At 43.9% G+C, this 26672-nt stretch overlaps 1 protein-coding gene across 4 annotated transcripts in view; it reads left to right on the top strand.

Annotated features, from left to right (window-relative positions):
- Positions 1–8319: 8319 nt before the first annotated feature.
- HDAC4 (histone deacetylase 4) overlaps positions 8320–26672 on the top strand; it is a 267150-nt gene continuing 248797 nt past the window's right edge. The window contains exons 1-2 of one of the 4 annotated variants that reach the window (XM_055811562.1): positions 9079–9126; positions 25320–25410. The gene's annotated coding sequence lies outside the window, so the exon portion shown is untranslated. Of the gene's footprint in view, positions 8476–9048; positions 9127–25319; positions 25411–26672 lie in introns of those variants that run through there. The other 3 variants (XM_055811564.1, XM_055811560.1, XM_055811563.1) reach the window with 3 other exon arrangements.

Raw genomic sequence — 26672 nt, forward strand, 5'->3', positions numbered from 1 at the left:
CTGATACACCATGGTGATTGCTCCCCTACAAGCAGATAGATAAAGAAGCTCTGAGGTCTTTTAGTACTTTCCTAGTGGGTTCAAATCCAAAACTAGCTGTGGTTTTGGTTTTGTCATAGGAAAGGGAAAACAAGATGACTGAGGTTTTGCCAAATGCAAAACACAGCTGCCCAAGCCTTGTAATAGATATAGGTATTCAGGAAATGCATGGACTTTAAGTAAGAAAGCTGTGAGCCATATGAAATGAGATTAAATAACCCTTAGAAAAACAAAACAGAGGAGGAAGAAATTGGGAATTTGAAACGTCCATGCAGTTTTGACCCCACACATCATCTGTCAGTGCTCCTTTCAGTCTCAACTGCTTAAAACTGAAGCCATCTTCTCTTCTGGACCATTGTCTGACAAAACATGATTTATTCCCAAGCAGCTCCTGCCTCTGGGCACTGTCAATATACTTAGTGTCCAGACTGGTCTTGGTTTCCATGTGCATAAAATAAACCTCCTGCCTAATGGGGCTTTGGCTGAAGCGTGCTCAGCAGCATTGATGTCAAGTGGCCATCTCTAACCAGTGGACAGAAATAAGCAGTGGTAATGTCAACATGCAGTGGTACAGAAGACAACAGAGAATCTACGTTTACTGATCTTGTACAGTGGTGACAGATGTTTGAGTTACCATTTGCTTTTAATGGAACAGAACTACAGTAGACAGAAACTGTCAGCAACTTTATTAGCTTGCCACAGCCTAAAGTTTTCCTTCTTGCGTGCAATCACAAAAGTGCCTGGTGATGGTTTGGGGTTTTTTTTGATATTCTTCTGTCTCACTTATATCTGCAGGTCTCCTACTAATGGGTAAGAAATCCCAGTGCATTTATGCTCATTTTCTCCTTAGGAAGCGAAACAATAATATTCCTATTTTACAGATGCAGGACCAAGGTGCTTTCAGGAAAAAGGCCAGATCCAATAACATGGTTAGCTTTCGTTTAGTAACCTAAGTTCCAAGATGCTCTTCCCCAGGCTATGGGAGGTTGCTACCTCATTATGAAGGCAGCTCCCCAGAGCTTAGCTTCTGGAGTGCCAAGCCCCAAAACATCTTGGTGCTATGCTGCTGGTCCTGTCAACGCCAGCTGAAACTCAGGTGATATTCTGGAACCTAAACATTTCTCACCCCCTCTATAGCCTAGTGGCTAAGGAACTTAACATCTTGCCTGCTCTCTTATCTCGTGCTTCCTGCACATCTTTCTGCTCAGTAGCCTGCTCTCACAGCAGGAAGGATGTTATCCCATGCCATCATGACCACAGTCCTTTCAGGGGGAAGAACCTGCCAGGCAGAAGAGGGAAGTGAACTTGGATTCCCCTATTCTGTGGACTCATGCTCTGAATACTTGAAAACACCACAAGCTCAAGGCTTCTCTAAAAAAAGCGAAGTGCTTCTCATTCAGTTTTTGAATGAGAGCGTGAGTTGTGGGTCCCAAGTGAACGGCAGAACCTCCCTGCAGGCATTAGTGACAAGATGTATTTAAGACCTGCTCCTGTGCTCAGCATTCCTCATCGACCAGCTAGCGGCAGCAGCATTGAGAGCATGCTGGATTCAGGCCGCTCACCGTGCTGGCCATTACGGATCCCATTCTGCCACATCCTTTGCCTGCGAATCTATTCGCACACTGCCCCACAGAGTCCTGGGTCTAAGAACCCTGGATTCCCTGCCGGGGGCTGTGATTGTTGGCTTGGCTTTTTGTTCAAGCTTTGTCCCAAAAGTAGATTGGATCTGTGAAAGGAAAGGCTCCAAGTACAAGCTCTGCCAGCTGCTACTTGTCTGTAAAATCTGAAAGTTGCTTCTCCTTAAAGGCAAATGCTGCTCCTGAAGCCAGGCATTTTTATTTGCATGAGAAAGCTGTAACTGGTTGTTAAGATAGTCTATGATCTTATTTTGTAAGAAAAGGATAAAAATAAGTTTAATTGTGTTCTTGCTCTGCCTCAGTTTAGTGGCTAGCCATTCTCTTTTGTGCTCCCCACATTTGTGGAGAGCTGGTTGACACTTATTTAGGTTGGCACAAACTAAATATAACCAAGTGTGTGTGAAAGAGCACGCACGAGGTCACAGCTTCAAGAGCAGCAGAAAGCAGCGTTCTGCCTTTCATCGCAGAGCGAGGGGGTTATAGGCAAAATACAGCTATTCTGAGATGGCTCAATGAAACACACACAACCTGAACAAAAAGTAAGTATTCCATTCAACTTGTGAATGCTTGTGAAATTTATTTTTTTGCCAGCTTTTACAGTCCACAGCCTTCTCATTCAATCTTGAATAATAGCTTTGAATTGAGCTGTAAAAGCTTCCGAAGTTTGAAGTCTTTTGACAAGTTAATTTAGCTGTATGGTAAAAAGTTTTTCCCCCCAGATAGAATAAAGCCATCATATCATGAACGTAGTAGTCATCCAAGGGAAAGAAAACACCATTAGGATTAGAAATGATGGGCTTTATGGAGATAGTTTGTGGTTTAGTGTAATCTACTATCAATATTTCAGTAGAAAAATATTCTAGTCGTCATTCAGCTGGAAGTCAATATCTTCACTTAAAACCAACACCCAGGGGCCAGACTACATATATCTTTTACTGAAAAAGGAACTTGTTGCTTTTTTGTCATTTTGTTGGTTCTTTTTTTTTCTCCTTACGTTTATGTGGATTTTAACTGTTTTTCACCCTATATCATGTAGGATGTATTTTTTTCTTTTTTTTTTTTTTCTTGGTTAAAAGAGACAGAATAGAAAAATGAATCAGTGTTTTCTCTGTTTCCCACTATAGAGACACAGGCTTTTCTCCCAACAGCTGCCATGGATGAAAATTCAAGGAAATAAATATTCCCCCCTCCCCCTGTATTAAGAATCAGAAAAAAAAATCACTGCTAAACTAAGCGTATCCAACAATTATTATAGCCTCAACTTCACAAAGATTCCATATTAATTTTTGACTTATTTCTTGTTTATGTCTAAATTTAAGCCTTAGTGTGACATTAAAATTGACAGAACCAACAAAACAGTTGAGGGGAAAAAGAGATTTCTTTTGTAGTCTTAACTCTCCAGTTTAATCAAGAGGGATAACAGCACAGTAAGAACTTTTGGACAGTGGTTTGTAACAGCTGCAGAACAGTTCACTATATAATATAGTTGAAAGCATAGCTGTAATAGCTAAAGAAATGGGGAGTTTATAAAATCCAGCAAAAATTGTTCAAATTTTAGCAAGGAGATTTATTGTAAAAGTGTATTGCACTTGGGACAAAATTACTGCCATAACAATCCAATGTATCTTCATTACCAGTCTTCATATGCAAGCTTTTCCGATAAGTTTTCTACTTTTTCAGCTTACGTCTTCCTTAGACTTACTTTTCAAACAACAGCAACGTGACTTTTCCTTACTGCAGCACAAAGAAGCAAGTGGTTGCCCCTGCTCTCCAGGCTGCACAGGATGGCTATTTCCAGGTGTGATTCGGGGACGGGACATGCTGCAGCCAAGCTACCTGACACCTCTGTGGCAAACACGTAGGCGTTGAGTCTCCAGCTGCATTGCACCAAGCTCCACCACACCTCCAGTGCGGGAAGTAAGTGTTGCCTGTTGCATCTCTCATCTACTGTCACTAATTCTTGCATTCGCAAATGCCATCGTGTTGTATTTGACATTACTGAAATAAAGAGTATAATTTGAGAAACGGTACATATGATGGATTTTTACAAAATGTAAATATGAAGAGGAGAGCAAGTTTTACATTGTGACCTTCACTTTGAACTTCACTTGCTTGCCTTTTTTTTTTTTTTCTTCTTTCCAAGTAGAGGACAGGGACTTGAATTTGTCCAAGGCAACAGCAAGAATTTGTTTCTTAGAGACTGGCTCTTAATGCTTCAGAACTTAAGCTTTTCAGACCTTGAGTGATGAAGACTTTATGAAGTGTTGGGTCTGCAGACAAGCTGGAAAAATAGCTTCTGCAGCCAAATACAGGCTTCTTCAGCCTCAACAGGCACTCCCTTAAGTGGAGGAGAACCACCTTGTTCTCCTTTGCAGCTCACATTAAGCCAGACAGGACTGCTCTGCACAGAAGACAGATTTTGCAGCATAGCAAAAAAGAGAAGGCTCTGTCTGCAAGAGCATTGTACAAAGATCCAAGAAGGAGTCCCAGCTGAAGCAAAATTCACCAGGAAAAAACAAACAAAAAGGTATGTCAGAGGAAAACACAGGAGCGGAGCAATACAAATTTAACATTCCCTGTTCCGTTACAGCTGTGTCTTAAGTCTGGTTGGTTTGTTGCAGGGTTGTTGGTTTTTTTTTTTTTGATAGCAGAAAGGAGTAAATAAGTATGCTGTAGGGAGGATGCAGAACAGATGGGAGTGGGAGATAAAAGCAAAGAAGCGTGGCTGGCGGCAGAGAAGTATCAAGGGAGAGCAACGATAGCAACTAACTGATTAGGAGCAAGAAGAGAAAGCAATCACCAGGTAGAAACTTGCATCTAGGCTTGACCCTCTCTAAAGTAGCAAGTGGCACTGGCACTTGGAGTAGGTCTTCAGTGGCTCTAGAGGAAGTTCCTGCTGGCTTTCTTCCTCACTTGATACTCTCTTTTTTTGGCTCTGGAGGTGGTGGGAGAGGCTGGATTAGAGGGGAAAGCTGAGGTACCCCGTTTTACTTTCACCAGATCCATGTGACTAGATAGGGAAATTAGCTGGAGTGTTGTGATGGCTGTTTCCTGCTTAAGAACTTAAAAAATGGAACCATTCCTGACAAACAAGAAGTAGAGTTCAGCTAAAGATGAGGTGGAGGTAGGCGGGAAGTTCTGTAATTGCATTTTATTTAAGTCTTTATGAATTAGCTCTGCCAATTTTTTTTTTTAATTTTATTTTTATTTTTCGCTTCAAATGGCTTCTGAGTAGATTTTTTAGCTGCAATTACAGTAAAAACAGACTATGCTATATACAGTGGGATTTAACATATAGGATTGAATACCTTTTATTGTTAATCTCTTGAGCTCTAATTTACATGAACAGTAACAAGGTTTAATTTTCTGTCATTATGCATAGGTTAGCCTAGACTGGATATTAATAGATACACCTATTCACACCCACAGCCACTAGTACTGCATCAATCACATTTTGAAGATAAAACTTTTAGGGCACATTTTTCTCCTTGCTTCCTCTTTTTAAACTGCTTCAGCAATGCAGATAGCGTTGGAGGCAACTGATGCGGCCAGGCAAGTCGCCTCTGCGGTTTGTAGCCAAGAGAATGGACCTGCAGTAAAATGTCCAACCCTTTCTGTGGAGCGTATGGGGACAGGGGACACAGGTGGGGGACATGGGTAGGGTACCTCTAGGATATGTTTTGTTTAGAAGCTGCCACGACCATTTAGGTAAAGTGTTGTCTGTAACCCACATCAGTGACCAAACCATCTCCCAGCTGTACCAGAAATGGGGAGCTGCAAGAGAATCTACGGGTGGGTCCTGTGCTGACCACCCATCATCAGATTCACCAAGGAACGCATAGCTTTTGCAAGTATTGCCTTGTCAGCTATACAGTCGGCATTAGTAAGCTTCTAGTCTTATAGCACTTACATCCATAGGTCTCTTGACACTTAAAAATAATTTAGATTATTTATACATACATACATGTGAGCACACAAACTGGCCCTGAATAAAGACAGCAGAACAACCATACGAGGAAACCTAAAACCTCACCAACCAAAGAACAACAAACAAACAAGCCCACAAGGCAATTTAAGCTAAAAATGAAACAAAAAGGGTTTCAGCTTTATGCAGAAGTGGTGCTCCTCATGCCAGTGGTGTTCTTAGGTGTGTATTACAGGGAGAATATTCAAAAACTTCAGACCTTCTCCAAGGCAGGCCATGCTGTCTGTATGCTGAAGTTTACAATAATCAAAGTGTAATGTTTAAGTTGTCAGTAATAAATTAATCTCTTAAAGTAAGATTGGAAATTTTAAGTTAATGGGATGCTATTGCCAATGGAACTGTCAGAGTAATTCTGACCTCTGCCAAGACCCTAGTGTGTTGTTCACAGCATGGGAAAAAAAACAACTGTAGGGGTCAGATCAATATGGCAAGGATTTTTAGATGGGTGGCCCTTTCAAATGGAAATGTAGTTGCTAAACATCTCAAAAAGGAAAAAAAAAAACCCGAGCAGTGTTTATATACTACCATGTATATGTAAATTTTGAGGGAGGGACAAAGTTGTTAGCAATTCTTGTCAGGTTCCAGAATTTATGTAAATCCAGATGGCTGAACTACAGGAGTTCATTTTTCTTTAAGGAAAATCTGGAAGTTTAAAAACAATTTAGCAAGAGCCAATTAATCAAAACCACCAGAAGTGTGCTGGGATGGCTGCCTACAAATAGGAATGTTATGTTTCATATTGTCTTGGTCAAGGATGTCAAGAACTCCTTGAAAACTAAATGGGAAGTTCCTGTGTATTTAATGGGCTATGAGTATGGTACGGTGACTGCCCTGCAGGACCCCGACTGCTACAAGAGGTGTGGAAGCAGGCTGCTGTGCCCAACGGGCTGGTACCATTAACTCCTTTAACTCTGTGCAAGCCAAGGGCTCCACCTATGTGAAGCAGAAGAGCCCTCTGCAATGTACTTGGATGGGAGAGGGTTGAATGCCGTGCAGATGGCCTTCACCTCGGACAGAATGGAAAAGGGGTCATCTTCTTTCTAGGACCACCACGGTGGCTTTCCTTCAGAAAAAGGTTAACAGCTGCCACAAAAAAGGGAGTAATAATATTTGATGTGGTGGCATCTGAGACTTAAGACTTTCCTTGGCCATTGGCAATCTCTTTGGTGAAGCTTGAGACTGTCACCTAATGCATCTCAGGCAGGACGCTCCCAACAGAGCATGCCTTGCAGGTATCCTTTAGCTGCGCTTTCTTGCACCAGCTAATACAGATGCTGAAATATTTTGTTTCCCATGATACAGAACATTTGCAGCATGACTGCTTAGTTTTAGGCATTTGTGCTAGTCAAAGGTAAACCAACAAAATGTAAGTGCAATGAGCGTCGTGCCAGCCATGGGCTTGGCCAATCAAGAAACTGCAGCTAGAGAAGACTTGACAGTTCAATAGGGTAATTCTTTAGAAAATAGATAAATCAATTAAATGTTGAATGGTTGCTAGGAAAACACAGGTAGAGGTAAGTGTGCTGAACAATTCCTTTTATTTATTTTTTTTATTATTCTTGATAATAAAAGCAAGGATTTGCAAAGATTTTGAACTATGCTCTCCTCTTCTCATTTTTTTTTATATCTTGATTCAGCTGTTTGCTATTAAAAGCAGTGTACTCAGCAGCCATTTTTTATTGAGAGTACTTGATGGATAAAAAATTAACACTTCAGCAGTGGGATCTTGAATACATATAACTGAGAAAAAAAAAGTTCAATATTCTATTAAAATGCTATGTATCTACCATGGCTTGCATTTTGTATGGGAGTTAATCTATTGCCATCAGTATCCTGAGAATCAAAATATAGTTTCGGATACATCAAACCACCTAAGGAAAGACAACAAGAGCACGTAGCTTTCTTGTTACAATCGGAAGAGTTAAGTTCTAAAGAGCACATCATCTAACAGCACTAGTTGCCCTCCACCTCATGTTTCCCTTAGTCAAATTAATACAGATTTGAGTTGCTCTTTCTGTTACATTTCCACCTCTTAGAGGTGAAACAGCGGAGGAAGCTATAGGTCAAGGGGACAGCGGGGAAGACTAGTTTGGTGCAGAGCCGCCCAGTGCTGTGTGGAGAGCTCTTCACCCCACGCTGCTCCTCCGGCTGCTGCAGCTTCGTGCTCGGCCATGAGATGCTGGGGTGAGGACAAAGTCACCAGGCGGGAGGGGATGGTGCTGAGGCCTTGGCTGCCCTTCAGCTGCTCCACAGGCTGCCCCTCGAGCAGAGGCGAGGTGCGGGTGCTGTGCTGCCAGTGAAGGGTCCCTGCCTGCCCGGGGACTCCGAGCCTGAGGGGGCCGGAGGCAGCCGGCCTCGGAGGCCCAAACTCCAGGCTTCCAGCCCGCTCCCCGTCCCTGGCCTACCCCGGCCCGGGCTGAGGGGCTGCGGGCCCAGCGCCGACATGGCGGACACCGGCCCGACCCCCGGGGCCGCGCCGTCACCTAGGCGACGGGCCGCGCGCCATGGGGCGGGGCCAGTGGGCCGGGGCGGGGCCAGTGGGCTGGGGCGGGGCCTGATTGCTTCCTTTCCTCCCCCCCCCGCGGGAAGGAGGGGGGGGGGGTGAGTGAGAGAAAAAAGGGAGCTGTGGCTATAAATAAACCGCGCTTCCTGATTGGCCGGAGGGAAAAATGGTCGCACCACGTGACTCTCCATCTAAAAATTCCAAGATGGCGGATCCCATCACGGGCTGAGTCCGTTGGTGGCGCGCGCGCCACGGTGTCCGCGCCGGGGCCATCGCCGCACAGCCTCCCCGCCTCGCCCGCCGCCGCCTAGGTCAGTACGCGGCGCCCCCGCCGCCCCCCCCGCTCCGCGCCGCCCCCGCCGTCGCGCCTCGACGCGGCCCCTTTAAGGCCGGGCGCTTTTCTGCCCGCCGGCTTTTAACCGCGGCAAGGCCGCTCCCGGCCGCCGGGGCCTTAAGCGGCCGCACGGCTGTTTTTTTCCTCTCTTCCAGCCGTGAAGCGCGCAGCGTTCCGGAGGGGGAAAGGTGATGGGCAGCTCCTAGCGCCAATGGGATCTGCCGGTGCGGCAGTGGCGGGTGGATTTGAGCCACTCGGCGGCTCCTGCCGCGCGCTGATTGGTCGGCGCCGCTTGGCGGGGCGGGGCCGGGGAGCGCCATCGCTCGGCATGGGCGCAGCGGCGCGGTGGGCGGGGTGGGAGGGGCGTGACGGGCAGCGCTCCGGCCCATTCAGAGCGCCGGGCCTCCCCGCCGCTCGCGTTTTTGTGAATGAGGCGGGTGGGGCTAGCGCTGTTGAAAGGCACGCCCCCTCCCTCGCTGGACCCGCCCTTTCCCTCCCCTCCCGGGCGGCCGCGACTCCTCCTTTCCCCCCCCCTCCCCCCCCCCCCCCCCCCCCCCCCGCGAGCAGCGCCGCCGCTGCCGCCGCCTCGGTGCTGCGCGGGGCTCGGCGGGGAGCGATGCGGGCAGCGGTGAGTGCCGCGGGCGGGGGCCGGGCCGGCCGCCCGGGCTGTGGCCGGGGCGTGGGCCCGGGGGCGACGGGGCGCGGGTGCTGGCCGGGGCGGCGGGGCGGGCGCGGCGGCCCTGCGGCGGGGGGCGACGCCCGCGGCGGGGCCCTGCGGCGCCGAGCGGGCCGCGGCCCGGGGTCGGTGCTTTGCCCCCTTATCCCGCCCCGGGAATAACGCGGGACTTGGGGAAAGTTTCTGCCGGGGCCGGCTCCGCCCGCGGCCCCGCCGATCGCGCTTCGCGCCGGGCCCGGGGCTGCCTGGCGGGGCAGCAGCTCCCGGGCTGGGCCACGGGGGTGGCCGCGACCCCCGGGGCCCCAACCCCTTAAAAACCAAAAAATATCCCTCAAACCGGCTTTCCTTGGGAAAGCCGGGAGGTGTTCCCCTCAGCATCAGGCGCTTTTCGGCAGTCCCGAGGTGCCGCGGGCTGTGAGGGGAGATGACAGGTCCGAGCCGAGCCGGGCTCCGTCCCCGGCACAGCCTGCGGCGTCCCCGGCACACGCCTTGGGGAGGGGGGGGCGTCAGCAAAGTGCCAGTGCCGCTCCGAAACGCGAAGTGCAACGCTGAATTCAACACCCCCCCCCCCACCCCCCCACCCCAAATAATAAGAATAATAAAAATAAATCCTACCGGGCGTTCGGAGGAGCGCGCAGGGAGGTGTTGCTGAGCAGTTGTGTGGGTTTTGCTGCAGGAATTTATCAGGGCAGATGCTGTGCCAGCCCCGGCCCCGCCACGGTGGGCTGCTGGGGGTCTGTGGCGTGGCCAACCCAGCGTGACAGCTCCAGCGAGCAAACGTATTTACACAGCAATTATCGGACTTTATAGCGCGGTGCAGCGTACCACTGAAAGGGAAGTAAACCTGCCCTTTATTCAAAACACTTGCGTAATTGCTGTGTGCACGCGTTTCACGATAGTGGAAGGTTTGGGTGGTTTTTGTTTTTTATTTTATTATTTTTAGTTGTTTGCTTGTCGGTAGCCTGCTTTGGGAGATTTGCATAAATTAGGCTTGTCGCTGCAACCGCTTGTTTTCTGGCCATAAGAGCGGATTTCATTTTACAGGCTCGCCTGATATTCCAGAATGGATTACAGGTCTAAAAATGTTCCTGAGAAGTGGGATCTGTGTTGGGAAGGTGTGGGTGGATTCAGGATGTGAAAATGGCTTGCAAATCTGGGATGGGGTGTGCAGCTCAGGGTGGCGGAGCTGGGGGTATGGGCGCTCTCCAGTGTTCTCCATTTCTCCTCAACAGGCAGCTTTATTTCGTGCTTGTTCCTAACAGCTGTGTTCTGTTGTCTTCATAATGCTAATTTGAGACTGAAGAGATGGAGCAAGTATTATTTTGGTCCTCTGTGCTACAGTGAATTTCACCGTTGAGTGAATAATCTCCTTGCCAGCGCATTTTGATTTACAGGTATTATGTACTGTCAATAACTGGGACTTGTGCTGTATTCGCTGCCGTCAAAGTGCTTTCGCTTGTTGCCAAAAGCTACCTGGAGTTAATTATCTGAATTGGACTTTTTTTAACAGCAACATTTTTAAAGCTAAGGAGCTCTGAAGTTTATATAATAATCTGTTTTTTGGCAAGGTTTCTATTATTTTTTTTTTTGTGTGTGTGTGTAATGCGGTCTGTCGCGGCACTGAGTTTTAATCGTTTCTGATGTTTCCACCACTGCTGTATGGAGTTTTCAGCCTAAAAGCTGCTGTTGCCGCTCCGCAGCTTCTGAAATAGTCGAGGGCATTGAATTAAGAAAGCTCAGCTGCTTGTATACAAATATACAGCAATTACAAGGCAACAAAGTTATTGCAGAATCCTCCTGTAACCATGGCAACATGTTCACTCAATTACATTTGGAAATGTAAAATGCCACCCAGTTAGAAAGAGTAAGTTTTAGCGACTGCAGATTTTCTGTATAAAGTGAAATGTGTAAGACATGGCTTTCCAGGATTATATACATTTCTTCATATTTGGATGGCGTGTTTTAGCATGTGTATTTGACAGATTTCCATTGCTGGTATTAAGCTATGTCCTTGGTTGTCTGAATTTGTGTGTGTGTGGGAGAAATCCCAAAATGTTTAAATCTTTAAAATGTAACTTTGCCATCTTATAATTTCTTTGGTTTTGCTCCAGGACTTGGCTTTAGAAAGCGAGCAGATTAGGAAACGCGTGAAATACATTTTGAAAATTACCTCAGAATACCAGAGGAATTTGTCATTTACTTAATGGGATAGAGGCATGAAAGGAGAGCATATGTATGGCATGAAAGCTTTTATTCCTTTGGGAGGACATGTTTGTTGAGCAGTCTGTGTTCATGTAGTTGATCTCCAATGGACTATTCTGAAGTAGAAGAAAACTGGCAGGTGTGAGCTACTGCACTTGTGGTCAGCCCTGAGAGAAAGCAGTGAAGAAGTTCTCAAGAAGCCCCAGATTACGAGACAGCAGGTTGAGTACACCAAGGTCCTAATGTGTGATGCAGGTGAACTCCTTAGTGGAAGTCAGTTTCATTTACTGCTTGCCTTTTGATGGAGACTTACTAGCAAAAAAAATAAAACAAATTATGTTCTTGCCTATGTTGATCTTTGTGTTGGTCAAGTGTTTCACAGGCAGTGAGCCATTAATGCAGAAAAAAGGAAAAAACAACAATACACTTAGAACAAATTGTTGTTTTTTCCCCCCCCTAACCCTGAGTGATGTATTTACAGACACCTGAAATTTACGAACTTCTGAAGAAGTTACCCAGTAATGGGAACTGATACAAAATATTTAGGTGGATGCAGACTGCGGTGGGTTGTCCTCCAAGAAATGAGTTGTTCCCAAATGTTCAGGGGCTTGAACTCCATGCTGTTTCCCAAACCCGGGTTGTATCTGGATTTGAGAAGCTTTGCAGGTCCCGTGGACCTGTGCTAGGTTATGGATGGCTTTGGAAGGAAGCTCTGTCCAACCTGTCAAGTCTTTCTGCTTTCACCACAAGCAGGTAGCTTGCCTGCCTTGTGGTTTGCACACTTCTCAAAAGCAGCAGCTTGAGCAAGTGTGACTTTCTGCTCCTATGGTGAGTGCTTGTTTTTTTCTTTGCCTTCTACCATGGGCAGAGGTGGAAGCATAGGAGCTGCCTGTTTATGGACTGCTGGAGAGGGGGCGTTCATCTCAAGTGTTCAACCTTAAATCACATGCTGAACTGCTAGGGCGAGGAGTAGGGCTTCTTAAAATTGAGCAGGAGTCCATGATTTTGGATTAGATTGCACTCTTAATCTTTTTGAAATAGTTTTGTGCTTTCTGGGGAACAGATTTCTTAAAGCCATCTTAAGGTGTATCTGTGATTCAGAAACTTGGTGCATTGCCTGAAACTTGTCCTCTAGGATCACTCGTAGGTTTCAAATCTGAGGAAGCTGCAGACTTTCTATACATGAACATGCCCAGACACATTTAAAACAAAGTGTTGAGACAAAAACTTGCCACCAAATACACAGTATGTGATAGGATTAAATATTCTAGGGGAAATTTCTTTCATCTTCCAAAGCTGAGAATAGGCAAGAGCTTTTAAAATGGTTTGCTCACAAATGTGCTTCTCAAATAACTCGTGCTAGAAGAAGTTAGTATGTTGAGTGTCTCTTAAACGTTACTGCGCAGGCTTACCTTAAGGAGGGCAAACTGACAGTTTAATGTAGGGCATTTGTGTTCTTGATCAGCTGAATATTGTGCATGCTCCACTGAAATACTACTATCTTCATTTCTGGGACTTTTGGATTGCTTGTATGCCGCGCCGTATCTTTGTAAGGTCATAGTAACTAGTCATCCTCATGTTTCCTCAAGGGTAGTGTGCGTCTGTCTGGGTTAAGTGGTGTGAGAGTGTGCTAACGTGATGCTCTCTTCAGGGTTTGAAAGCCAGAATGCTCGCTGCCCAGCTGTGCCAGCTTTATGTTGGGGTTGAAACACTACTTTGGTGTCCTTTTCCAGTTAAAGAAGTGCTTGTGTTACTTGGCATTGTATATATTTGTGTTTACTGGAGATAAATACTCCTTGGCGTTGTGTGTGTGTGTGTATATATATATATATATATATATATGTATAATATAAAACCCCAAATGCTCGGGACAGTATTTTTACTTGTCTTACTACTGTGTGTACTCAGCCATAGATGCATTACCAGAAGAGTTTATTTGCTGAATAGTATCTGTTGCTAGCCTGTTCCAAATGGCAAAGCCTGTTACAAACCACAAAGAAATATTAATTGAACATGTTATTTGGACACTCGTAACAACATTCATTAAATATTTGCCAAGTGTTCTTGACCCTTTTTGCTGGTTTATTTGGTGAGTCATCTTCTACTTCATTGTTCCTCCATTTCACCTTTAGCTTGTTTCCAGTTATCCCATTGCTTTTCTGTAATCTTTTTCATTCCTGCTACCTAGTCTACAAGGCCAGCCATTGGGTGTAAATTTTATCAGACTCCTGCTGGAATCCTTTGAGCTTGTGCTTTTGTGAAATTGTGTTTTACTGGACAGAGAAGCTGACAGGATGTGTCTTGTCACTGAATTCAAAATTGCTTTTCGGTTTTGAGTCCACTTCCCTAATGGATAGCTTCTGTTTTCCATTTACCTTTGCTTCCAGGTTTCCCAGGTTGAAGCATACCAATGATCCAAAAGCAACAAAAGGAAGCTGGTTCTCCTCAGCTTGCTTGCTGATCTCAGACCTCTAAAGGGGGGGGACGGAACCCCATGAAAATAGGTGGTTTAGCCTCAAATTGTTTAAGCTAAGAAACAGCAGAAACTCTAAAGCTGTCTGCTTTAATAATTAGAAATGTGGCAATTTTTTTACCTAGTAAAAAGGGGTAAATAGTCTTCTGAAATATTGAAGTAAAAGCTATGTGCGGTGGGGGAGGAAATGCATCTTGGCATTTTGATTTGATTTAGATTGTTTCTTACATATATTGTCTCTATATTCAAGTTCCTTGGATGAGGGGACTCTTCAGACTGCTCTAGTAATTAATGCCACTTGCATTTTAATTGTGTTATGCAGAAAACTGAAGCGGGCCAGGTTTACTTTATCCTGCAGTGGACCATGTTGATAAGGCAATATATAACAGATGATTCATGAAGTGATGCTTGTCATTGCCAGGACTGCTTGAATAGCAAGCAGATTTTGGGCAATGCTTCTTCACCGGAAAGACTCGGGCAGTTTAAACTGAGAGAAGAGACAAATACGTGCTGTATTTCTGGCCATGTTAAAGGAGCTGCCTCACAAAATATAGAAGAAGTTGGGGGGTGGGAATGGGTGAAATAAAGCGGGCTAGAGAAGCAGGAAAGCACACAGAGGTTGCATAATAATGTTGAAAAAGGGAATAATTAGGAAAAGACTATAAAATCTCTTGGAAAGCTTGTGTGGTTTTCCCCTTGCAAGAAATTATAGCTTGGTGTTCCTCTAAAAATTTGGCCCTTTTTTCCATGGCATTCATTACTCTAGGCACTTCTTGATCAACATATTTTTTTTCCTGCATGTTTTCCGGTTGGATATTACTTATTAAAATGTGCTTCAAACTGCCGTCTAGTACCGCAGAGGAATGTGTGTTGACTTGAGATTGCGGGCATACTTAGCTGTCTGTCCATATCAAATGATTAAACCTTTGTTTCTCATACAGGACATATTTAAAAGAAGGAATTTGCAGTTTGAAAATGGATCTTAGGCTACTAAGAAACCTTTTTCTAGTTTGGTCAAGGTTAGGTTTTGTTATTTTATTTTATTTTTTTTAACCCAAAGAGTCTTCTGAGACAGCCATTTGGTTTGGTTGAGGACCAGAGAGGTGTTGGGAGGAGCCGAAGGCCATGTGTGCCGCTAATGTGGCTTATCCGCGGTCTGAGGAAGGAACAGCTCCTTTCTTTGGGGCATTGTTACAGTAGTTTAGACAAGTCCGTAGGAGGTGACAGTGTTGCTCGGGCAGTGTGTTGCTCATGAGATGATGATGTCTAGGAAACCATCTGGCAAGTTTTTCAGCTGTCCGTGTTGCAGATGTGACTTGCTGAAATGGCAAATTGAAGACCCTGCCTTGGGCACGATCTGGCTGTCATGTCTGGGTTTGTTCCTGTGTTTACTCTCTTGTTTTCTTTTGAGTTTGATCTCCTGTAAACCTTTGCTGGATGTGTGTGTCTGTATGTTTTATAACAAGGCAGTAAGCTCTTGGATGAGGAATTGTGGTGCAAGTTTTTTTTTTTTTTTTCAATCATAGGATAAAATGATGTATGGGAGATTAACCTCTCAAATTGGGTGCTAGCAGCGTAGCAATGTGCTGTTTTGAATGATCTTTTAAAGTGTGTCACTCATTCTGGTGAACACTGACATCCGATTGAACTTAACTCCATTCGTCTTTTATGAATAGTGAAAAATTTTGATATTTCACATGTAGGAAATAATTTACTTTATTAATTTTTCTGAAGAACTGGTGCTTTAATGAGGTGTCTGTCAGTAAGACTTAATTACTGTAAAATTCTGTGAACATTAGTATACTGTGGCTTGTTCTATGTAAAATGGAATTTCATTTGTCAAACGCGCGTGTTAGCGTTAGTTTGCTGATATAATTAGCGTTAGCTTAAATTTGAGAAATAGCAGTTATTCATAACTGACCTGTCACTAGTAATGGTGTGCAAGATTTAGCAGGGTGCTGTACTTACCCGAACTGGTGCTGCTCTGCCCTCTCTGTGATTGCGCACAAGGACACTGGTGGCAAGGTGTAGCATCACAGCTGCGTCCGCACTAATGTCTTTGAACATTTCATGTTGAATAAGCAGTTATTCAAATTTGCTCTTCAGATTAAAGGTAGAAGAGCACGTTACGCTGTTCCCCTTAGTTTTCATTTTACTTCAATGGAAACCTGTGTCTTTCACAATGTTATCTCTAGTCAGTTAACGTACTTCTACTGTGTTGCGTTTTCCTAACATGCTAAAACAGCTTATGTTGCATGTGCTCAGTAGAAAAACGTTCAAGTTAGTTCTGGTGTTGTGCTGGCAAAACTTCCCATCTTGTGTGCATAGCTTCAAGAAAAGGATCCAGAATGTAAGCCTGAAACAATGAATTAATTCTGTTGCATGTTGTTCCCAAGAAGTATTTTGAAAGAGAGTGTTGTTGGGAGTATTAGGAGAGTTACATTTTTCCCCACAGGAGCTACAGTTATCTAGTTTTTGTTAGTGTTTGTCCCAGATTCTGTTAAAATAGCAAATACAGGTAGTTCTTCTAGTGAGCAAAAAGACAAAAAAAAAAAAAAGGGGGGGGGGGTGGGCAAAAAATGTGCCTGTCTTCTTGCTGCAGGTTCATATAAAATGTAGAGCAGTGAGATTTGCTTTTCTGCTCAAATAATGTGCGTGAAAATGAAGTGTTAAGTGAAGAAAAGTTGCGTTATTAACACCTTTAAAACAATGAGGATTCTGAAAAATGGAATAGTCTGCGAGTTTTAACCTTGAGAGGTTGGTAGCTCGGGGCAGTGGGAAGGGAAGAGTCTACTCTGGAAACACAGTGGCAGTGGGGTAGGTATCTGTGGACACCGGCTGATTTGGAAGATGGGATGAGAGGGAAGATGAGCTCTTGGCCTTGAGGCCTTGACTTTGACTGCAGTGAGTGGCTCAAACTGCAAACGATGAAGGGTGTAAAGATTATTTAATTCCCAAGGACCAGCGGAAAGGAAAGAGCTGTGATGCAGACTGTCAGGCAGGAGGGGTCCTGGAAGGAGAATTTAGGCAAAACTGAGCTTTCCTGCAGGCCACGTTATATTTTAGAGCATTGCATAGGTGGAACTTTCTTCAAACAAAAAGAGAGTTGCTTGTCCATCCAGCTAAGGCTTTTAAAAAAAAATAATAAATAAAATGGCTGTACCCAGTGCTTTGGGCTGAGTCGGGAGGGGACTTCTCCCAGCCCTGGTGTGACCAAGGTAGTTGGACTGTGATGCAGAGGTTGGCCTCTTGCAGCACAACACACCCTGCTGGGAGGCCTGGCTGCTTTCCTTAGGCCATTTGGGGAAAAGGGAAGCATAGACATCTTTCTGGAATACCTGGGAAGATACAGGTCATGTTTCTTGTGGAGGACTTGTTGGAGGGGATGAATGACGGCGCTGTCAAAAAACTGCAGAGGGTGAGAAAGCAGTAAGGTGCAGTTTCCTGCTGCCTTCCCAGGGAGACGATGCAGTTCCTGAGCATGGTTTGTGCTGCCATTGCATCTCCAGGGGCAGTGAAAGAAACGGCTCCCTACAATGCTAGCAGGATCTAAACACAGCCCTTTCTTGCTCCATGTGCAAAGCAGAAAGCCTAGTCTGTTGCTGCTCTTTTCTGTTGTTAGTCAACAAATTGACTCCTGGATTTCTGTAAACGTCACCTCTGCTGTAGGTAGCTGGCGGTTACAGTCACAAATTAACTGAAGTTCTCCAAGTTTAATTCTGTTGCAGCTGCTCTTACTCAGTGGAAGCAAGGCCCAGATGTGTGTGGTAGTGAGTATGCTCAAGATTTTGTCTTGTCTTCGTTCTGTGATGAAGAGGAAGGGAAGGCAAGATGAAGAGGCCATGTGCAGCCAGGTGGTTTTGAATCTAGTGTTGGGTATCTTGCTGGGTAACCAGTCCTTCCAGTGGATTGGAACAGAAATTGGCTACCATGATCTGCATTTGCATTTCAGTTTTTCCTCACCTACTTGATGTAAATGAGCCTCCTAAAATAAACTCTTTTCCATATGGATTCTGTTGTGCACTTCTCCTACCCAAGACTGATTTTCTGTTTGAATCTGGTGGCAATGGTTTGGTTGGGAGAAAAATTTATTTGCTTATTTCGTCCAACTGTTACCTGCTGTCAGACTCTGGTGGAGGCTGAAGGATACATGTGAGTGAAGACTGCCTCTCGCAGGATTTTTAGCCTGGAAGCATGACAAAAGGAGGAGGGGAGGGAGAGGACTAGAAGTGAACATCAGGGTAGTTACTCTGATTGCATGTGGTATGTGTTGAATGCTTTGTTGGTTACAGTATACCTTGAAGAAGACAGCCTTGTAAGTTGAAATCTTGTTCAGCGTGTGAATCGCTGAAAATAAAAAACACTTTTACTATGCAATTTTATGAGCGATCCATGCTGGTATTGGGTGGATTTACATAGATTACATGGTCTTGTTCACCTCCCTGGCTGTATGTGGGTATCTTATATTGATATTTCCTGTACTAGGTTATGCTTTGTAAAGAGCAATTGGTGGTGGTACCCAGTAAATCTGATTCTTGTGTCTGATTCGTGGTACTGCAAATGTAATGATAGCTGGTGTTCCATTTAGGGGTGGGGATCAAATCCTTCTCGGTGCAGAAAGCTTGCACACACGTGAAAAACAGAACACAATCCATTCTCTTAATGGAGAAGTGAATGGTATGAATCCCTTTTGGGCAGAATTGGGCTGATCTTCGCAAATTGACTGGTAACCCTGGGGGTGGTGGTGTGGGGCAGCTGGGAGAGTGCTGCAGTGAGTGCCCGGGGGTTGACAGTGGTTCTGGATGGCAGACATGTAGTTAGTACCAATTTCTATGGCCCAAGTGTTCTTACGTCGGTTATCAACAGTATTAGAAATCTCAGCTGAATTCAGTTTGGCACTGAAAGTGTGCTGCTTCTGGTCTTTGCTATAAAAATGCTGGTCTAAAAATAAACCGACGTGCAGGGGAGCAAATGAAGAACTTGTGCACAGAACATAAGGCAGAATGCTTGACTGATTGTGGAGATGGTATCACAGAGTAATGCTGACCATGGCGTGAATGAGGTCAAAGGAGGAAAGTTTTGCACAAGGTAATAATTCCATTGTAAGAGGAGAAGGAAGGAAGAAAACTGAGCCTTGTAAATAGGCATTGAACAATTCGATAAGCCTACCAGTGGCTGGACTGCCACACTTCAAAGGATATGTGCCGTAAAAGCCCAAACAGCAGTGGAGTGAGGAATATTACACCCCATATATGAAATCTTGTAGTGTAACAGCTAAACCAGGCTGTCCTTGTGCAGGTCCTGTTAGAAATTTGAGTTCGGATTGTACAGACAGTATTAAAAAAAAAAAAAAAAAAGCATTTGTGTTTAATTAGGTATTTACTTGGTTTAAAGTACCAGAAAACTGAAGCGACTTGAGATGTAGCCATCTAATGCTAGAATTGTGAGCATCTTCTTTGCATGAGGCTTATCACCCCTCCTCATGAGAAGGATATCCAGTTATTGTAAACTTTCCATTCCTAGATCTTCCGAAGTGCCATTATGAATGACATTCCCCACATTCTTTCCTTTGCTGGAAGGAGCTGATGAAGCCGGGAGGTTGGGAGGCACACTGGAAGCTGAGAGATAGCCTAGTGAACTAGAGCCTGAGCCTTCTGCTCCCTCTTCTGAAGGTATTCCCAGTGTGGTATCCCCCCAGTCCAAGGAGTTTGACATGGACATGCAATCCTCCTTGCTGTCTTTTTGCCCCAGTAAGAAAAATCTTCAGTCTCTGCATTCACTAGAGCAACTTTTAAGAGGAGCAAGTTAGGCTAAATTAAAAAAAAAAAAAGGCAAAAAGCAGCATATTCTTGGCAATAATTTAGACTTTTGCTGTAAACTGTCTACATTCCCTGGGGGATGAGGTTTCCTTTTGTGAAAATCTGTTCTGGATTCAGTATGTTTGGCAATTTCTCTGTGTGACTACCTTCAGTTTTTCGTTTTGGTGGTGTAAATGAGCAGACTAATATGTGTGATTCTAAGTACTCAGATTGTTGTTTTTTCTTTTTTTTTAAAAAAAGAAAATAACCTCTTAAGTATACTGGGGACTGATGAGGCTTGCATTCATAGTATTGCAGCACAAGGTGTTCTCTGTTTTAGACTGTAAATATTTATCTCTTGTCAAAGCAGAGCAGTTACTATTGGGAACTGATCTGGCATGCGAAAAGGTTTTCCTTGAGGAATTTGTTTCCTTTTATTTACAGTGTTATCATGTATTTAAATTCTGGGGCCTCAGTGTATAGCTCTGAGGCTTGTTCTTAACATTGGCAACAAAAATCTAAATTATCACAGCCTCTGAATACGGTTAAGTGAATTCTGAGCATATGCTGTAGCCAACCAACAAGTGTGGGTGTGAAATTCAAGCAAACATAGGAAAAGGTACAGATGTTTTCCTGCAGCTACAGGAGGCCTACTAAATGAGAAAGGCTGCAAGCCCCGTCACCGGGTGCTTTCTGGGCAGTAGGTGCCCAGTGCTTGGCGTGGCTGTGATGGAAAGAGCACGTATCGAGCACGGGTGTTTCATGGTCTGGCATTTTGCAATCGCTTGTCTCTCTCCCCCTCCTCTTTGCGTGGCTCTTCTCTCCTGGAGCAGACCCTCACAAACCCTTGCTGTGTCTCCATTTAGCCTCCCTGCCAGCGAACATGCTTTGTCATAACCTTTCTTCAAGAGCTTCAGTGCTGTGAGTTTTGCTGAGCGATCTCTTGTTAAATTGCTATCTGTTATGTTTACCGCAGGTATGGAGAGATCTAGAGATCGTTTCCTGCAAGTAGCAATACCTGAATCCTCACTGCTGGCTAAAGGTCTTGCTTTTGGAGAGTTGTAGGTTGCTTTAATCTCTCTGCAGTGGCTTACATTTCTGGATAAATTGTTTCTGTTGTATTGTGCCATATGTGGGAGGCTTATTCAGCCTGGAAAGGTCTGATTTTTTTCCTTTTTTACATCTTACTAGCTTCTGTACATATTTTTTGTACTGGCAGTTGCTGAAGTTCAACTGTGCTTGTTAGGTAGCTGACTTCCCCGCATACTTTGTCTCAGAAGAGAATCTAAGGGCTGTCAAGCAGGTGTCCTAGTTGGAGTACTTCCCCCCCCCCCCCCCCTCCTTTTTAGGAAACAGGCTCGTTGATTGAAACAAGTTACTGAAGCCGAGTTCAGCCCCTGCCATTGTAGGGAAGAACTGCTTTTGCTCTTGCTTATGAATGTGCAAAATGCATGTCTCGGGCTGTAGCCAAAACTGGCCTTTGAGCTTGTGCCTCTGATTTAGAGGTGGTAGGCAGATAAAATGAAGTGAAAATAAAAAAAAATGCTTTATTTGGCCCTGGTGTTTATATATATATATTTCATATATATATGTATCAGTCACATATATTTCATATCTATACATTTCTGCATGGTGTCTCTCTCAAAACTTCAAGGACAGTGGATGGATGTCAGAGTAGTGCCTTTTTGAAACGGCTCTCCTGAGTTTATCATCTGCTATCAAGTCACGTAAACTTCAGATCTTGCACTGTAATATCTGTCTTCAGGGGTGCATGGTCAATACAGCCTGTATTTTCTTCTCTCTCTGACATCTTGTGTGAAATTTGCTGTTTGTGGCTTCAGGGCATCAAGCTCTTTCCTGGTTTGTGGAAGGGTTTGTAACTGGTAATTGATGCAGCTTTGTCAGGGTGGTTTATAGCTTTATGTAGAGTCTTTTATATAGTACTTCCAAATTAGACTCCTAAAAAGTAAATGTCCAAAGTTATTCATACTGTGTATTCATGAATGCTGTGATATTCGAAGTGGTGACATTTTCTGAATAGAAACCTTTGTTCAGTATTTCCTTGAATGAGATATAAAGCTGTTCTGGTGAAAAGGAACTGTTCTGTATAGTTCTGTGCTGGACTTGTGTCTCTTGCGTTCATGCAATATATTTTAGAAGAATTGGAGTTGTTACTGGCTGCCTATTTGCATATTTACTGGCTTTTGTGCATCAAGATATGTCAGCCGTCTCTGTTCCTTTTTGCTTGATCTTATCTCTCCATTCCATTTCAGGAAAAAATTCTTAGAATCTCCTTCCCCCCGGCCCAGCCTTGGAGTGTGCTTTGCATGCAGAATGTTTTGAGGTAACAGGGAGTCACGTTTGCTTTGCACTGGCTGCATACTGTTGCTTGAATTTAAAACTGGTGCTGAAATGTAAATTTTCGGAGATGACTAAAATCCAAAGGAGTTATTTGTCTTTTGTAGTGCACCGTAGCTAGCTTTGCATTTTCACTGACTTCTTACAGAAAGGGGCCACAGTTGTTGCTAGTGTTGGCTATCAGGCCATTTTCTTTTTTCTTGACATAATGTAACTTACTAATTATTGTGTTCATGGTAACACAAGACGCATCCAGATTAACATTTAAAAACAACACAACCAAAGATTCTGGCAGTATCTTGTATTCCTTCCTGTTCGTTTAATTTAGAGTATTCCAAGTAGCAAGTGATAAAGCAAAAGGAGATTCTGCACAGCAGAGCTTTGGGTGGGTAACGACAGCTTCCAGAATCGTGGAATTGTTTAGGTTAGAAGAGACCTTTAAGATCATCAGGTCCAACCCTTAACCCAGCACTGCCAAGCCCACCACTGAACCACGTCCCTAAGGGCCACATCTACGCGTCTTTTAAACACCTCCAGGATGGTGACTCAACCACTTCCCTGGGCAGCCTGTTCCAGTGCTTGACAACCCTTTTGGTGATGAAATGTTTACTAATATCCAATCTAAATCTCCCCCAGTGCAACTTGAGGCTTTGTCATCTTGAAAGCTGAGGAATTCCTCCTGGTGTGGTAGCAGAACTGTTAGTGGGAAGGTTTCAAGAGGATATTTAGGAGCATGCAAAGGTGCAAAATCCTAAACCCCAAAAGAGTGAATAAAAGAGCCTGAAGTTTGGGCTATGGTGTTTTAAAAATGGAGAGAGATGGCTGAAGAGGGATGAAAGCAAGTTTAAATTTCTTTGCTTGATTCCTACCCTGAAAAAGGAATGTCTTACAGGAAGGAATATTGTGTCCATGCTATTTAGTGTATGAAGCCATAAATGGCAGTATAAATTTTAATCTAGATCATAGAAAGTTAACCAAATGTGAATCCTTGCATATCCGAGCAAGGGCTCTAAGGCTTCCTTGAGGATACTGAGTTGAAGTCTGTCTTTTCAACTGGCAACTGACAGTGTTTTAAACCCTACCTTAAAAAACCCCCATGGCAGATACTGTATCAGTCCTTGAAATATGTCCCAGTTTTTGTGGCTTTACAATCCAGTTTTCTTATTTCAAGGAACAATTCCAATTTGTCTTGCTGTGTTCGTGTTGTGCAAACAGACAAAATGGGCTATATAAAATGCTGTGTAAATCATAAAGTAAATGGAGCTCTTCCTTCACTCGGGTAAGTAAACTCAGAAGTCTGATGGCCTCTCTCTAAAGGTAACCTGCAAGTGTTTCTTCAAAGGGTTTTGTCCTTTTTTGCTTTGATGTGTTATAAAACAAACAAATAAATAAAAACCAAGCCCCAACCCCCTCAAGTATGATTAGTATCAGTTGTTCCTTCCTTGCTTTTCTTGCTTGTCAGCTGCAAGCTTGAAATATTTGACTGAAGATCTATTTTTTATTAAAGGGTGATATTGGTTATTAAAAAAATTAACCCTGCTTAGAGGGTTCACAGCACAGGGATGTACATTTTTCTGGTGATTGAGTTAATTTTCTATTCTGTGTTTGTGGCTTGAGAGTGTGACTTGTAATTTAAAAATGGAGCAAGTGGAAAACCTGCAATCCCTATGAATATAAAGGTATACATTTACTTAGCCTTCCATAGGGATTGCTGCCTGTTCAGTTACCAGCAGACTTGTGCTTGAAGTCTCAATAGCTTTGGCGAATAAGCCAGGGACTGAGCAACGTGCCCTGGGCTGCCCAGTGTCCCGAGGGGTGCTTTGGGCACGACCCGTGAGTGGCAGGATGGTCCATGGGGAGCTGGTGGTGCTGCTTGCTGTGCATTCCCTGCCTGACAAACCTCAGCCTGAAAGCAGTATGTTTCAGCAAAGGTGGTTCTCTGGATTTTTCCTCAAGGAAAAAAAAAATCACTGCTAACACGTCACATATAATTTAAAATATCATTTAAAGAAAAATATTCTAGCTAGCATTTAAGGTTTTTTACATGGCAAAAATAACTTTGGACTTAACTGACGGAGTACTAAAAGCTGTCTGAATTTCAGTGTTTGACTGCCAGCTCTGTCATGCTGTTACAGGTGTATGTCAGCATCACTTTTCATATGCAGACAATGAGAGCAGAAAAGGTTTTCCCAACAAATAACAACAGCAAAAATTATATTGCACTTTGCCTTGAAAGTTGTATTTTTTTTTTTCTCTTCAATGTGGTATCCTCTATGCGTATCTGTAAAACTTGGGTTTAGGTGATGTCCTGATTGAGAACCTTTGAGTAAGAAGATACGCAAAGACATAACGCACTACGGTTATACACACTAACACTTTTTTGTTGGCTGTAGGAAAACAGAGGCACATTAAAAGGAGAAATGGAAGAGTGACACCACAAGTTCATTATGAATGGGGTCTGGATTACTGCGTTGCTGTGGGGAGTGCAGTGTTTTGGTAACGGTATCAGCATTCAGTGTAAGGCAGGAGTAGTAAAGCATACAAAAATGTAAACTTTGGATCCCATGATGCTAGCTTTTGTGGGTGAGGGTGTGCTGTTGTGTGATGAGCTGTGTAACAGCCAGAGTTGAGGGTGCTTATATGAGGTCTACGTGCTTTCCTGCAGTGTGTATTGGCAAGCAGAGCCCTGTTCCTGTGGGACAGACTCGTGGGAGATGGAGTTCAGGAGCGGAAGGGGATGTGTGTATGAATGGTGGTAGCTGGCAGTCGGTTCCTGCCAGTGGCATAGTAGCTGCATTAATAGGTGTGTTTTGCAGGGGCTATGTGTCATCTGGATTTAGAAAGTGGCATCGGTGTTGTCCTCAAACAAAATAGCTTTTTGAAGCTTGATAATGAGTGTTACACTACTTAACTGGGGCATGAAAAAATGTAATAAATAAGTGGCTCTTCCCAGGGAGTGTGTCTGGATGAGGCTGGGTGGGCAGTCATGGGTGTGTAGGACCCTTCTGCCTGGAAGGGGGGTGAACTCCTGCGCTGGATAAGGGGAGATGGAGGTGATGGGGCAGAGCTGACATCTTCAGACGTCATTTTCTGATTCTGAAGCAGTGGGAGAGTCCAGAGGGAAGTTTGTATCATGCTGTATGAATCTTAACTGATGTTAGTCTGTGCTGCTAGCATGATAACACTTGGTTTGTTATTTGGATTTTCTTTTACTGTTTTCCCTATGCCAAAAAAAATATTGGGTATCCATGTTGCTGATGATTAAAACACACAAACTGTTCTAATATCTCTCTTTCTGTGTTGCTATTTTGCAGTGAACAGCAGAGGGCTAAATGTCCACTTGAAAATGATGCAACTTGTTTGGGGAGACCTTGGGGCATGTTTCTTTCCAAGAGCATGACAAAGGTCAGAACTTTAAAAGCACGGTAGTAGTAGGTGGGAATGGTTAGCGTGGTTAACATCGTGCACTGAGTACGGGGTATTTGTGAACATGCGTAACAAAGTTTCTGGTTAAACTTTAATGCTGGTTAAAACTAGCATTGCCATATAGTCAGTTCCAAAAGAGACTTGGGGAAGTGTTTTACTAGACAAAAGAATTGTACGAATTATGTGACAGAATTGTTTTACTGTTCAGACTAAATTATTTTCTCTTGGTAATCAGATAGCATTCAATTAAAAAAACCCACCAAACTAGACTAACCTTAAACAATGTTTGTTCTTTAAAAAAAAAAGTCAATATTTTTCTCCAAGTTAATGAAGTAATTAACAGTGATTGATGACACATGTACTCAGCTATTTTGTGCTGGTAGACCAGATGGGTTAGGCACAGCTAGTGACCAGTAATTCTGATTCTTTGTCAGAAGGAACAAGAAGTTCAGATGTGGGCTGTAACAGCTGAGGTACATGAATAGAAAAGGTGGATGTTTTTCTTTCTGCCTTTCCTTACCTATGCATGAGGATTTGAAAAACAACCCCAAGTAAAGAATTGTGGGTTGTTCATTTCTAGTAGTTAAGAAAGCTGAGCTAGAGTGAAAATGTGGTTGGTAAGTTGAAGGTTTTCAGTTGTTTCCCAAAACTAATTACATAAAGGTGTCTGTATCCGCGCCCCCCCCCCCCCCCCCCTTTTTTTTTTTCTCCTGGCTGTATCAAACTGTTTTGAAAGAGAAGGAATGATGGTATGTCTGCACAAGCAGTTGAAAAAATAAGCCCCTGAAAGCTGCATCATTGAGGAAGCCTGTGGAAAAACGGTGGCTGCATCAATGAACTTTTATTGTGATCCAGTTTTTCCCCCCTTGGTGTCTGCTACGCTAGTAGCGTGGAGGGAGACGATTTAGCGAGTATCTTGGTACGGCACGCTGAAGATGGGTGTCAGCAAAGCAGAGAGATCTCAGTGCTGCTGAAATGCTTTAATGGGACTTCGGTATAGTGATACAATGGTATGTTTTAAAGTGTTGGGATACATGAGAGGTTTCTGAAACTTTAATTCGCATGAATTAGGGGGGAACTTAATATGTTGTCAGTGTTGTGTTCAGATCACAGGCATCAATAGGAAGCTTCAGCTGTTCTGGAGTTTGCATGGGAATGCTTCAGTCCGTGAGACGAGCTTGCTGTCTGCTGGTCACACAAACTCTTCCTGGCACTGAAAACATCGTCGGGGGATTTTAATT

This window comes from Falco peregrinus, chromosome 8 (assembly GCF_023634155.1).
Source record: "Falco peregrinus isolate bFalPer1 chromosome 8, bFalPer1.pri, whole genome shotgun sequence".
Taxonomy (NCBI): Eukaryota; Metazoa; Chordata; class Aves; order Falconiformes; family Falconidae; genus Falco; species Falco peregrinus.